This window comes from Pogoniulus pusillus, chromosome 19 (genome assembly GCF_015220805.1).
Source record: "Pogoniulus pusillus isolate bPogPus1 chromosome 19, bPogPus1.pri, whole genome shotgun sequence".
Lineage (NCBI taxonomy): Eukaryota > Metazoa > Chordata > Aves > Piciformes > Lybiidae > Pogoniulus > Pogoniulus pusillus.
The window spans coordinates 18348228-18361276 of record NC_087282.1 but is presented as its reverse complement, the minus strand read 5'-3'; the positions used below and the strand labels follow the sequence as shown (position 1 = coordinate 18361276).

General features: G+C 46.2%; 1 protein-coding gene across 3 annotated transcripts in view; it reads right to left on the bottom strand.

The window, feature by feature from the left end:
• IL1RAPL2 (interleukin 1 receptor accessory protein like 2) overlaps positions 1 to 9911 on the bottom strand; it is a 400289-nt gene extending 390378 nt beyond the window's left edge. For 2 of the 3 annotated variants that reach the window (XM_064159540.1, XM_064159547.1), the window contains exon 1: positions 9802 to 9911. The gene's annotated coding sequence lies outside the window, so the exon portion shown is untranslated. Of the gene's footprint in view, positions 1 to 9267; positions 9382 to 9801 lie in introns of those variants that run through there. The other variant, XM_064159541.1, reaches the window with a different exon arrangement.
• Between the last annotated feature and the right edge of the window lie 3138 nt (positions 9912 to 13049).

Sequence of the window (13049 nt, the reverse complement as noted above, 5' to 3'; positions counted from 1 at the left end):
GTACCAAAATCCTGAAACGAGCAAGGCCATCTTGACAGAGAGCTTAAAAAAATGTAATTGAACTAAAGCTTTTGACAGGTAATTGTAAGGATGATAATTGTAAGGATCTTCAAGTGTGGCTTTGCAAATTACTTTCCCCACTTTCCTCACTTCAGTTATGACAACTGAAGTATGTGACTCACAAGTCTTTTTACCTGGGGGGTCCCTTCATCCCCACCACAAACAAGCTATGCTGCATTAAATACTCTTAAAAAATCAAAGAAAGTTCTGCCAGCCAACTTTAACACTAGTGACAGAGGAAAGCTCTTGGTTCTGTCAGCACTGATAGGAGTCTTGCATTTTGAAGTCCAGTCCTCACCATGGCAGTCAATCTCCATATCTGCAAAAATCTAGACAACAGAGCAGGAAAAGGGCAAGGAACTACTCCACCAGCCAGTCACTCACAGCCTAGCCCAGAGTCTCAGCTTGTCACATCCGACACAACCCCACTGAAGCCAGCACGAATGTACACATCAGAGTTTGAGGAGCCATCCTCACCATCGTAGATATTCAAGCAGAAGCAGCTAGGATAAAGTCACAGCGGTGTGACCAGCTGCTCACGGTCCTGAGACAGCAGACAGCTGTAAACCACAAGAGTACTCCAGCTGCCATATATCACTGATTATTTTCCTTTAAACACACAATTTTATAGAGAACACAAAGTACAATGTAAGACATACTTCCCTCAGCAGAGCATCAAACAGCTCAAAGAGGGAAAGGTGTGTTTTACTATCTGACAAACTCTCCCTTCACAGGCAAGCAATAGCACTTCCTCAAGGAGCTGCTGACTCCAGTGCTGCCAAGTCCAAGCAGCAATAAGGGCTCACCGCTGTAAACAAGAGCACAGTACTCAACTGGATACAACTCACAAGACGGGGACCAAGTTTAGGACCATTCCCAGAAGATTTAAGATGACTTATTAATAAGGCTATAGAAATACCAAATACAGTAAGCTTGCCCAAGAGGAGGGAAGTGGGACACAGAACAAAGTGCTTGTTGAGAAAGCTGAAAGAATTGCTAAACAAGGACTGCTTTTGGATTGAGGCAAGTAAAGGGAGGTTTCTACCATCAGAGGAGAAAATGCACGTGTGTCAGCTTCATTCTCAATCATTCCTGCTTACAAGGCCATCTCTTTCCTCCTCATACCATTTGATGCTACAAAACACAGACTTCAGGCAGCTTTCCCAGTCTGCTGGAAGCGCCCAGCAACTACAAGGGCCCCAGGCTGCAATGCAGCACAAATTCAGTTCTTCTAACAGAAACCCTGACTCCCATATATTGCCTAATGCCATTCACCTGCATTGGCAAACTCAGATCTTTCTTCTGAGTCCTCAGAAAACAGAGCTTGGAGAATTGTGTCCCATTTTCTTCGTGTATTGCTTGCTGTCCTTCCAGCACCCACTTCATCTCACATAGCTTCCAGACTCAAAAGAATTTCAAGTGACAAAGTTGGAAGAAAGCACTCAGAAACAAGAAGGAAAGCGAAGCATTAATATTCTGCACCAAATCCATCCTGAGATTCCCAAGTTCCCACTTTAGACATAATTTAGTTTTGCTCTGATTTCTACTGTGAGCTTTGTTTATACAGTGTTTCTTTTAAAAAGAAAGCAAATAAAGAAAAGAGGTACATGAGTGCACTCAGGCACACATCTGTGCACAGACTGAGATTTGCTGACACACCACGAAGCTCTGTGGGTTCTGGTTTTCTCCACAGAAGCTGCTCATTAAAACCAGCAGCCCACCTCTTTAGTAGTTTCCATTGTCAGGTTTGGTTGCTCAGAAATCTCACAGAAATAAATTACGGTTTTCACCCCATACACAAAGGATGAAGTGGCAACAGTAATTCTTTTGTTGTCTTTACAGCTTGCTAAATGGTGAGTTCTGTTCATTTCTTTTCAAACCATTTCCCCACTCCACTTTTTAAGGCTGTGAATTTTCATATGAAGTCTCTCTTGGGCCTACTCTTCTTTTGCCAACACACCACAGTTGGAGCTGTTTATTACTAAAAAACTTTCAGTCTATATAATACATGGGATGGAAGCTATCCGCAATGGGCACCAGAACCTTTTTATTGGTAACACAATAAACAGAAAATATTTAAGATAATGTATCCTCAGATCTGCCTGGTAAGGATCATGCAGCGCTCTTCACTCTGTTGTTTAATGAGCATCAATAAAGTATTTAATTTTGCTTTATTTACTGTGCATCTCCACCATCATAACCAGCCACTTAAGTAGTCCAAATATGCAATGGACACTAATCTACAAAGGCAGTGTGCATTCAGCATTTGCCTTGCTGGATTTGAGGCTCCACTCGGTTCAGGTCCTTAACTGAATTCACATCTGGTTAATTCTCTTAAATTTCTATTAGAATTTCAGCTGAACAAAAACTGAGGTAAGCACAGAGAGAACCTGGTAGCATTTGTGTTCTGTGAACTGAAAGTAACCAAGATCTAAAATGTCTGGGATTATTACTGGCTCCACAGTGTATCAGCGGCACCACAGCAATACAAGGAAAGGCCAAAGTATTGTCCTTTCCTGAGGAAGCAAAGGGAACCACAACTAAACACACAAAGCACCTGACAAGGTCACAACACCAATCTGTAACGAGTCCTCCTAGGACTGCATGTCTGGGAGCAAAAGAAACAAACTCACAGAGCTTTTGTGATGTGAGTGGGATGAACTCAGAATCTTGCCATTTATTTTGAAAGAAAGAAACAGCACCACCCCTTAGGTGTTAACACTGAGGTTTTGCTTGAAAGATTGTAGTGTTTCCACCAAAGAGTTAAATAAATTCTAAACAGCAACCACAGAAGAATGGCATCTTAAAGCTTTAAAAGGTATCTTGCTCTATAAAATGAAGACAAAACCAGAAGAGCTCCAGTAGCAGGCACAAAATGAAATTAATGTGGCTGGCCTCTACACAGTAATTTCTCCCATTAATATTTCTCACTGCAAAGAGTAGAAGTGTTTTTAGCCATGTTAAGATAGCAATCAGGCTCAACACTCCGTGTAAGCTGCTGGTTTGCCTGCAGATAGAAAACCTTGTGTGCATTAACACAAGAACCTTTTCCTGCACCAACTTTCTGATCCACTGCATAAAACAGTGCTCAGTAACAGCAAAAAATGAAAAGCAGGAAATACAATAATCCCCTGAAATATTCCAAATACAGGCAAAAATTCCCAAACCTATTGAATCAAAATGCTAACCAGTGGGGCTCAGTCATAGGTATATGATATATGTATTCATCAAAATCTTTACTAAGAATAGTCCATAAAACCTGAGCAGCCTATCTTAACAGATTCACGATCCAAAGAACTACTCAGCACTGATTAGCAGATCACACTGCACAGTGGCCTCGATTCCCTATGCAACTCACTCACCCAGAATTCAAATTCATTACATCTTCAGACTGGATTTTAAATGCCTGAATCATACTCTTCCCTTATTGCAGCAACTCCTGAGTTTGCAAATGCAGAAAGCAACTGCAAGGGGGAACAACAAGAAAAAAGAAGCCAGAAAGTCAGTAGCTATACCTTTTTAAGCCTCGTGCCCTGCTGCACCATCAAGGATGTGCTGATTCTACAGAGAACTACCCTTCCAGCCTTAACTTTGCAATATTCTAACTATACATCCCAGCATATATGGATATACTTGCCCAGCATCACAGCTTTTGAGTAGTCTAGTACTTTTACAAACATTCAGTGTGAAATACATGTTGTGGGAGAAGGATTACAGTTGTACTTCAAGCTCTCATGGTTTATGAGGTCAGCCTAATGGCTCTATTAATTCAGACTTTTTTTCCCCTAGAGTAGGAGGTATTAATATTCTACATATATTTACTTCTGCAGACTGTGGTTTAATCAATACAGTACTTCAGGCAATAAGAAGTACCATAGGCAGTGTAAGGACCATCAGACTCAGAGAGTTTAGGTTTCCAGAGTGCTGCTTAGCCTCTTACCACTCTGCAGAAGTACTTAAAAGATTACAGAAAAGTCATCTGAGGGAGAGAACAGGAAGCTGCTCTACACCTGTAAAGCTAAAGATGTACAGTAGTACTGGAGAAAGGGAAGTGATTTTAAGAATTGGTTTATATCAGCCTAAGTCCTAGAATTGACACAGTTACAGACAGTTCCTAAGCAGAGTAAGCTGCAGCAAAAATCACAGCCACCCACAAGGAAAGAGAAGCCCCAGCAAGAGATGACCGTGTATGCTTCCCCACACCAAAAAAAGTCAGAGTGCCAGGAGGACAGACTTCCAGGCTGGGATAAACTTGGAGGCTACACTCAAAGATCCAGCCCAACCAGCCTACCCTGGGCTGCAGAGAACCTCCACTCAGGAAAAATGAACTCTCACCCCTGCTTTTCAGCTCTCCAGGGGAAATAAATTGCTGATAACTCTTCATCAGAGGCATCAGAGTTGCTGGTAAATCCTGCAAATTTTGGCAAGCCTATGGCTTCACCTGACTGGCTTTTCAGTATCTGACACCCAGAGTAAACACCATCGCTCAGGTTATCGCCTTTTTCTCCCAAGTACTTTAGGCAATCTTGCCAGTGATCACTGGTCTCCTCCACAGAGCCTTAGCCACAAAAGGAGATGATGTTTGAGACTAAAAGAGATGAGAAAAGTCCATTCTCACCCACACTGATTTCAAAACTCACTCACTGCTCTTATATCAATAAGGAAGTCTGTCCAATTCACAGCAGCCTACGCAAAAGCATTATTAAGCCAAAAGATTAGATGACTTTCTTCTTTCATACTCATGCCAACCTTGCTCCCCAAGCAGCTTTTGTAGAAAAGCTATTAAAAATGGAGAGAGAGATAGTTCAAAGAGAGGTCTCGATCCTGAAAGATGGCATATTCCTCCTCTTCCCGCTCACACTGCTTCTCTGTTTCCCTTGTATTTCTCAAGGCTCATTACGGAGGTGCTCAGCACAAAACAGAACAAGATTTTAGACTGGGCTGCCATCTGCATGCTGAAATGCTCCCTGCTCTTACAGAGAAACTGATTTTACTGCGTCTTAAAACAATTTTCTTTCCGGGACCACAAAGAAGATGGACTGCAGCTGTTACAAGTGTCAACCGTATTGACTTTATATCTGCTACTATAGACATCCATACCTCTGCAATATTTACACAGTAACAATATTTGCACTATTCATGGCAAACCTGGCCCACTTCATTCCTGCACCTTAATGAAACAAGCACTGAAAGAACACAATTCTGCATGTGATGTGTTTAGAATTTCATGCCTTGATCTCATTCTTGGCCACTTGCTTCCCTAACTAATACATAACGTTCAAATGAGGCAGAATTAACAGATGAAGATAACATACCAGCTGTTGTGCTTCCTATAAAACACTATTCCACAGTTTTCCACTTAGAAAACACAGTTCCAGGGAAGCAAGACAGAGAGCATTTAGCTCTGCCATCAGCAAGGGCTAAGTTGCTCTCACTGTACTCAGCACCATCTTACAGTGATTCGTAGTACCTTAAAGTAATAAACATAATTCTTGATGGGGATTCTTTTTCCTTTACATAAACCAGAGACTGGCCTTCACCTGTATTTATTTTGACAAATCTGACTGGGTGAAAAGCAAAATTTAATTCAGCAAAGGATCAAAGAAAGGCCCCGAAATTCAAGATATTGCTTAGAGAACACTTCCACAAAATATCTGGATATAATCTTGCAAACAATGAGGTTTTGTTCCAATGCAAGCCAAAATCAAAGATATATTTTATGGGGCCTAGAATTGCTCTGCCAAATAGATACCCTTGCTAATTTAACTATTACATAAAGCAGTGGGAAAAAGAGTGGAAGGAATTCACTTTGAGTAGTGCTTTTGGGGTGCAAAGGGGCTGCAAAGAATCAGTCAAACAACTCCTGTAGATGTTTCAACTTTGTCACTGAACATGACATAACCCTCAGTCCTCCCTCGATTATGAGGTAGGCTCACCTAGATCAAGTACCAGATGAACCCTGACCATCAAAGCCAGCAAAAACATTCTTAGTGTTTTCAGCAAGGGCAAAATCTCTTCCCTTTGTCTTCTTTTCAAGGCTGTTTGAAGAAAGATTTATTTTTAGTTGGACACCCTGAAAAACAAATGGCCTCTTCAAGTGTCTCTTTATTTTGTGAAATGGTTTAAATGTTCACTTCCTTTTCCAGCACTAAAGACCTCCTGATAAACAGCTCAGACTCACTGTTTGCAGACGGCTTAGAAACAGAGAGCAGACACAGCTTCCCATACAGCTGTTTAAGGCTGTTTAATAGTTGTTCATGATTTAGCATCCCTTGATATTTTCAGCTTGAGCCTCAGGCTGAAGAAAGAGATTACTCAGAGCACGAATGTTTTGGAGAGCAGAAGAAGTCCATGCATTATAAACACTTTATTTGTACTTCTCATTGTGAGTACAAATTCTCAGCTCTCCCTCGAATGCGGAGGTCAGCACTACCAGCCCCAGGCATCCCTGGCAGCCAGCACCCTGCCAGCAGGGAGGACTGGCTGCACAGGGTACAAACATGCTCCTGGGAACTCTCCCTTCGCCTCCTGTTCCACAAAGGCAGCTCAGCCCAGGACACACGAAATTTTGACTGAAATGCCTGTGTCTTCCAAACGCTACATAGAAGACACTGTTCCCGGCAGCATTAACTGGAGAACTTTAACATGTAACCTTCTGTCCACGGGAAACAGCTATGGTCAGAGTGCAAATGGCTGCATATGTAAAAAAACCCAATCCTTTTCCTTGTACAGACCCACCCCAGCCTCACCTGGATGCTCCCATTATCTGCTGAAGAGCATCCCAAAACATATGCGCTTCACATGTTGCCCCCTTTCCTCCCCCTTGCACTCTAGCAGCCTACCTGCACCTCTACTGGGCTCTTCCCACACACTGCCTCGATAAGCAAGATGCCAGTTATTTCCATGGGGCCGCTGCCCGATACCTCCAGGCACTGATAAACCCTTCAGGGCTTGAGCTTATCATATGGTGCCAAGGTGCAACACCCATGAGATCATGAGTTTAGCAAGTACACTCCTACCTGCCTCTGCTTCCTCACTCCTCTGCAGCCCCTTGTGGGCTTAAGGCTATGAAATCCAGCTTCTTCTGAGGTCCAGGATCCAGCCTCTACCACATCAGGAAACCTCCTCCTCACTCTTTAACACTATCAGAATCAGAAGTGATTCATGCCAAAAGAGCAGCCCTTCTGCTGACCTCACCTTCTCACCACCAGCAAAAGAATCCCTCCTAACGCTCTCAGATTCTTTTTTGTCATGACTTCTGTTTGGAGAAGAAGTGTGGGGACTATTTTCCTACAGCTTTGGCTACCACACTGCTTCAAAATGCAGCCATAAGACTATCATAAACAGAAATTAAAAGGCTTTGCATAGCTTTGTTCTGAGATTAAGCAGTTTATACAAAGCTGACTGATGCTACATATGCAGAGGGGCTCCAGCAAATTGTGTGGCATCCACTAAAATTGACTGAGGTGGGCCAAATGTATTAATGTGATACATCTGATCTTTCTTCTTACCTCTTCTGCATACAAATTATACCTTCTCCTTTCCCCACATATCACTGCTAAAGTATCAATCGCCTGAGGACAAAACTCCAATTGCTTACAGGCAATGTAAAAAAGGTGATCCACAGAAAACTCTTAAGCCTTACAAATGGAACAACCAACCCTGCTCACCTGCAGCCCAAGCTAGTATTCCTGCACATTCCCAACCCACCTCTGGGTTTGTCTGCACACCCACACACAGGGTATGTGCTTTTTGACAACCTCGGCCATCAGCTAGAAAGCTTTAGTTCAGCAGAGGAAGGTCTCCCATCACAGACTTGGATCTGGAGCATGCTGGAGGTGCAAGCTGCTGCCTAGCAACACAAGCGCTCTGCGGGGAGGTCAGAACATGCCCCCATCATCCCACTGCAAGAGGTCTCCTATCCACAGAGAAACACCTTCATAAGCATGGGATCCTTAGTAATTTCTTGGAAAGCCCTCCTTCACATCACCAATTAGAACCCTTGCTTAACCACAGACTCACCGAATCCTGAAGAGCACTGCCTTGGTGAACCGCCAAAAGTCTTCTCATGTTTGTGCAAGGGCATCACACCCCACTGGCTCACAGAGCCCCAGATCCCAGCCTGTCCCTCTGTCTCCTCAGCCACTTGTCTTAAGAAAAGCAAGAACTTAAGCACCTGTCAAACAGCTTCCTCTCCAGACTCACCTCCTGCCTCTGGTCTGGCACAAGCAAATCTTTTCAGTTACCACGTCCTCCCCGAAGCTGGCTTGGTACTACCTCTGGCGGGAAGCTACCTCCCATGCACCACACAGCAACAGGGCAGGCAGTCATCTACTCTTGCAAGTGATCTGACAGGTATCACAGACCACCAGGCAGCTACACAGCTCTATCCTGACAGCAAGTGCTTAGGGTGAGTGCCTCTCTCTGCCATGCACACAACCACATGCACACGATGCCTGGGCACCCTGAAAAGAGCCCTTCCCCGCCTCTCTTCCCCACTCCTGTACAGGGAGCAGTTCACCTCACCTTGCACCAACCTCTAAAAATACTCTGAAAAGCCTCAAAGCTACATGCACTTTAATGACAATATCATAACAACCACGAACCACATACACACTATTATCTTTTAAAATCGTCAGGATAAAACCTGAGAGTATAAACAAGAGTATAAACACTGCAGAAGAGCACATGGAAGTGCCAGTTTCTGCAACCATGGGTTTTTCCTCATGGGACAAAGCCACAGTTCGTGTGTTAATCCAGCAGGAGCAGAGGCTGCCCCAAGCACACAGACCTTACTGTAACTTCGAGACTCTGCAGCTTACAGCGTTTTGCACCAGAAACTTGAGTTTCTGTGAATCGTAGCAGAGACGGCAGCCAGGGACAGCTGCTTAATCAAGCACTTGAGAGAGGTTCATGCCCTTTAGAAGCTTTCCGTCAGACTCCCCATACAAGTAAGAAGCTTAAATGCCACGAAACTTTTGAAGGCATCTAGAGATTTCCGAGTCTCCCACCGTTCAGGACACCACCACAGTACTTCAGACCATGCCTCCAAAGGACCGGTACCCTTTCAACAAGCTCGAACGAGCTGCACCATCCCCGCAAAAAAAGTCCTCGTGTGTGGTTTTATTAGAAATCCGCAGCATCGACACTTCTCCTGGGCAGCCCCACGCATGTTTGCGGCGCTGAGCAGAGCCCCTCGATACTAACCAAGTCCTTTGGCAGCAGAGAACACTTCGGGCGCTTCCACAGCCGCAGGGCCCGATCCGGGGCTCCGCGGAGCCGCCGCTCCAGCACGAACGACCTCGCCGCGAGCAGCCGCTCCTAGCGGAGACGGGAGGGGAGGCCCCCTGAGGGCGCAGGAGCGGCCGTCCCCTGAGGGCGCAGGAGCGGCCGTCCCCTGAGGGCGCAGGAGTGGCTGCCCGCCCGCGGCAGAGCGCCGGGGCTGCGGAGAGGTCCCGCCGGGGGACACCCTCGGGAGCGCCCCACAGCAGCGAGCGCCCCGAGCTCACTCCACCCCGGGGTTGAGGAGGAGACACGGCAGAAGCTGCCCCTCAGCCCTGCCCGGCACCCCGCGGGGGCGGCGTGCAGACGGCGTTCGTCACACCCGAACTTTTCTGAACTGGAGGAATGATTAAAAACCAAAACCCAAAAACCCACACCAAAAAAAAAAGGAAGAAAGGGGAAAAAAGCCAAAACCCCCAACCAGAATTCACGGGATAAGAGCGGCGCGGCAGGGCTTACCTCCTCGGTGGCTCCCCTCTAGGTCTCCATGCTCGCACGGCCCCGTCCGAGGCCGAGGTGCGGAGGGCGCGGGCCCCCCGCGCGGAGGCCAGCGGCTGCGGCTGGCGGCGCCGCCTGAGCCGCCGCCTGAGCCGCCGTCTGCGCAGAGCGCGGCCTCCCGCCGCCGCCCAGAGGGAGGGGGAGCGGGCGCTGCCCCAAGCCGAGTTACGGCGGGGCGAACGGGCGGCGGGGCCGCTGCGAGCGAAGCGGGGCGGCGGAAACGCTGTGACAGAAACGGAGCAGGGCGGCGGAGGCGCTGTGAGGGCAGCAGGGCAGCGGAACGGGGCGGCGGAGATGCTGTGAGGAGAGCAGACCCGCGCGGGACGCCACTGCCCTCGGCGCCGACGGCTCCGCACGCGGCAGGTGCGCCCGCCCGTCCCGCTCATCGAGACGCCGCAGCGCCCCCTTGCGGCCTCTCCGCGCCGCTGCCCGCCCACCGACCTTCGATCCCGCTAACCCAGGCCGGTCGCAGCCGCCGGTCCTCGGGGGGTCTCCACCTCCCCGCTGCGCTTCCAGCCGGCCCCACTCTGCCACGGGCCTTGGGTGACATAATGCCGCCGCCACAGCCAGACGGGGAAGGAGCTGTCTTGGTCCGTGAAGCTGCGGCCAGGAAAGGTCCCGAGGAAGAGGGGGAACACCACGGAAGGGCCTGTCTTCCTCCAGCTGTTCGATCACCCGGAGACACTCCCGGGAAGGCACTCGGGACAAGGAACGGCGAGCCGCAGGCTGAAATGGAAACAGGCTTACTAAAATGATAATCATAATTAAAAACCTTTAATAGTCACACTAATGCAAACAGAAAGCACAGCAGTTCTAACCGCCAGTGCAGTGCAGTGTGTCAGTTTCAGTGGAGAGAGCTGCAACTTGGCCCAGGGGCTGCAGCATTTGCACTAAGCGGGGGGAAAGCTGCTTTCAAACTCACTGCATATTCTCATGCCATCATTAGCACAGATTTCGCCAAGACTGCCTTGAATTGGACCAGGTTAGGTTTCTCGTCCCTCACTCTGCTTCTGACATGGCACATCCATACTTCCTACAGCATGGGAGTGTTATTTTTAGTTTGCCTGTGCTGCTTTTTGTTCGTTTTTAAATATCTTAGAATAGCTCCATGCAGAATAGCATCTGCTTCTCCATTTTGCTCAGGCTTAGGAGGACCCTGGTGTGCTGTGATGCAGGCAGAAAAAACAGGGGCCAAATTTCTATAAGTTCACATCGCACCTATGTAAGCAACAAGACTGTACAATGCCATTGCATGGGCTGGCTTGTACTGTGTCACCCGGTATGTGACCCCTGCGAGGCTGCAAACACCACACCACACAGCAGCGAGAAGCTCACAACCTAAACACACAAGCAGCACACAGGCAGTCACAGGAAAACATCTTTCTCCAGAGAGCCTTACCACAGAAATTTGTGTCCCCTCATCATCATCCTTTCAAGCCAGGACAGCTGAGAAGAGCCAAATCCTGCTCAGGCAGTCACACACACCCACCTCAGCTATGCATCAGTGTCAGCATCTTTGCAATTATCGATGTCAAAGCCAAGAAAACACTTGGCTCTGCTTTCAGGTTTTTATCACATATGCAGAGCTGACAATTAGAAACGTTGCCTTGTTACTTATAAACAAAGCAAATCTGAAATAGATGGCACACGGTGACAACAAAAGTAGCAGCACTTTTAGTGATTTCTCTGAGTACAGCCATCATCTAAGACCTCTTTTGACTCGAGGAAGTGCTAGGGACGAACAGCGTACGGCTGCCTTGTTCAGCAAGGTGAGGCCAAGAACACCCAAACACAACACCTCCTCCTAGCCGTAGGGAGGGCTCAGGCGCACACAAGGTACTCTCGCAGACAGTAATGAGCAAAACTATCGTAGTGCAGGAATATGACAAAAATCAATAAACTAGCCCGTTTTTACCACCTATATAAATCTTGTCACTTATTAGAAAGAGTCAGTATGTTGCCAGGAGACCTTGCTTCTCCATGTGGCACGGACTTCTTCACCAAGATGCTAATACCTGTGCTGCAATTTATATCCCCTGACACTTCAACCACTCTTTCATTTCTCCTGGCATGATCACAGTGTAAAAGTGCTGTTTTGAAAATTATTTATCAAGTCACTTGCTAAAATCACTTTTTAGCTGAATTAAAAGATTAAAAGCCTAGAAATAAAACACCCCATGGACTTTGAAATATGCAGTTAGGTAAAGCTGTACTTAATGATACTTTGGATTTATTGTAACTTTAAATGAATATGTAAAGCAGCATCATTAGACATTCTTCAGTGCTTTATAATAAGTCAAAACCTTGAATCGTTATGCCACACTATATTAATGTACACATTATTCATAAAGAAGAAGGGGATCTACTACTGACTGAATTTTGTTTGGAACTAATTTAATTTCCCATATTCTGATCTCACCTCAGCCCATTGTGGGAAACAATCCATTGCCAGACGAGTTATATGATATACAGCTGTCAGTCTTTAGGTAGGCTCAGCAGGGATAAAAAGAGGAGTGTGGTGTTAATGGAGTTGAATACAGAGCAGAAGTGATCAGCCTTGAGAGGAACTGTAGGAATAGTTTGCCATGCACTAAGCATTACACTCATATCTGATACACCATTAAAGAAGTAATGAGACCTATTTTGGCCTTTGTACCTGAGTGTGAGTTTCTTTAAATATGTGTGATAAAACAGGCTAGGGAACTCAGTTAAGACATCTCAGGAGCACTGTGTGTTGCAGACACATAGAGAAACAACAGAGAATAATACAGCTGATGCTGATAAAAATCGGAGAGAGAAAAATTATTCACGCTTATAGTACTTGGCCACTCTAGGAAGGGATGTCCAAAAAGACTGATGAACTTGAGCAATGTCAAGCAGTAAGCCTGTGGAGAGCTGGGAACTGAATGCATCACCTCCAATCCTATTTAGTTTTCCAATCCTTGATTTGTTAAATCTTTCCACTCTTTCTGCTAACAAAATTATTTCATGATGGAGTATTCTAGGGTTTTACTCTAGTGCCAGAGAATTCAGTGAAAAAGACTTTTCCACCAACTTCAGTTAGCTTTGGAAGAGTCCCCAGACACATTTTGTTAATCAGTTTTAATCAATCTATGCATGGACTCACCCATGTCCCTTACAATTAGATTGTGGCCAAACATCCTTTTCTGACTGCCATCAGCAGAGCTTGTCCTCCCAGCTGCTCTTTT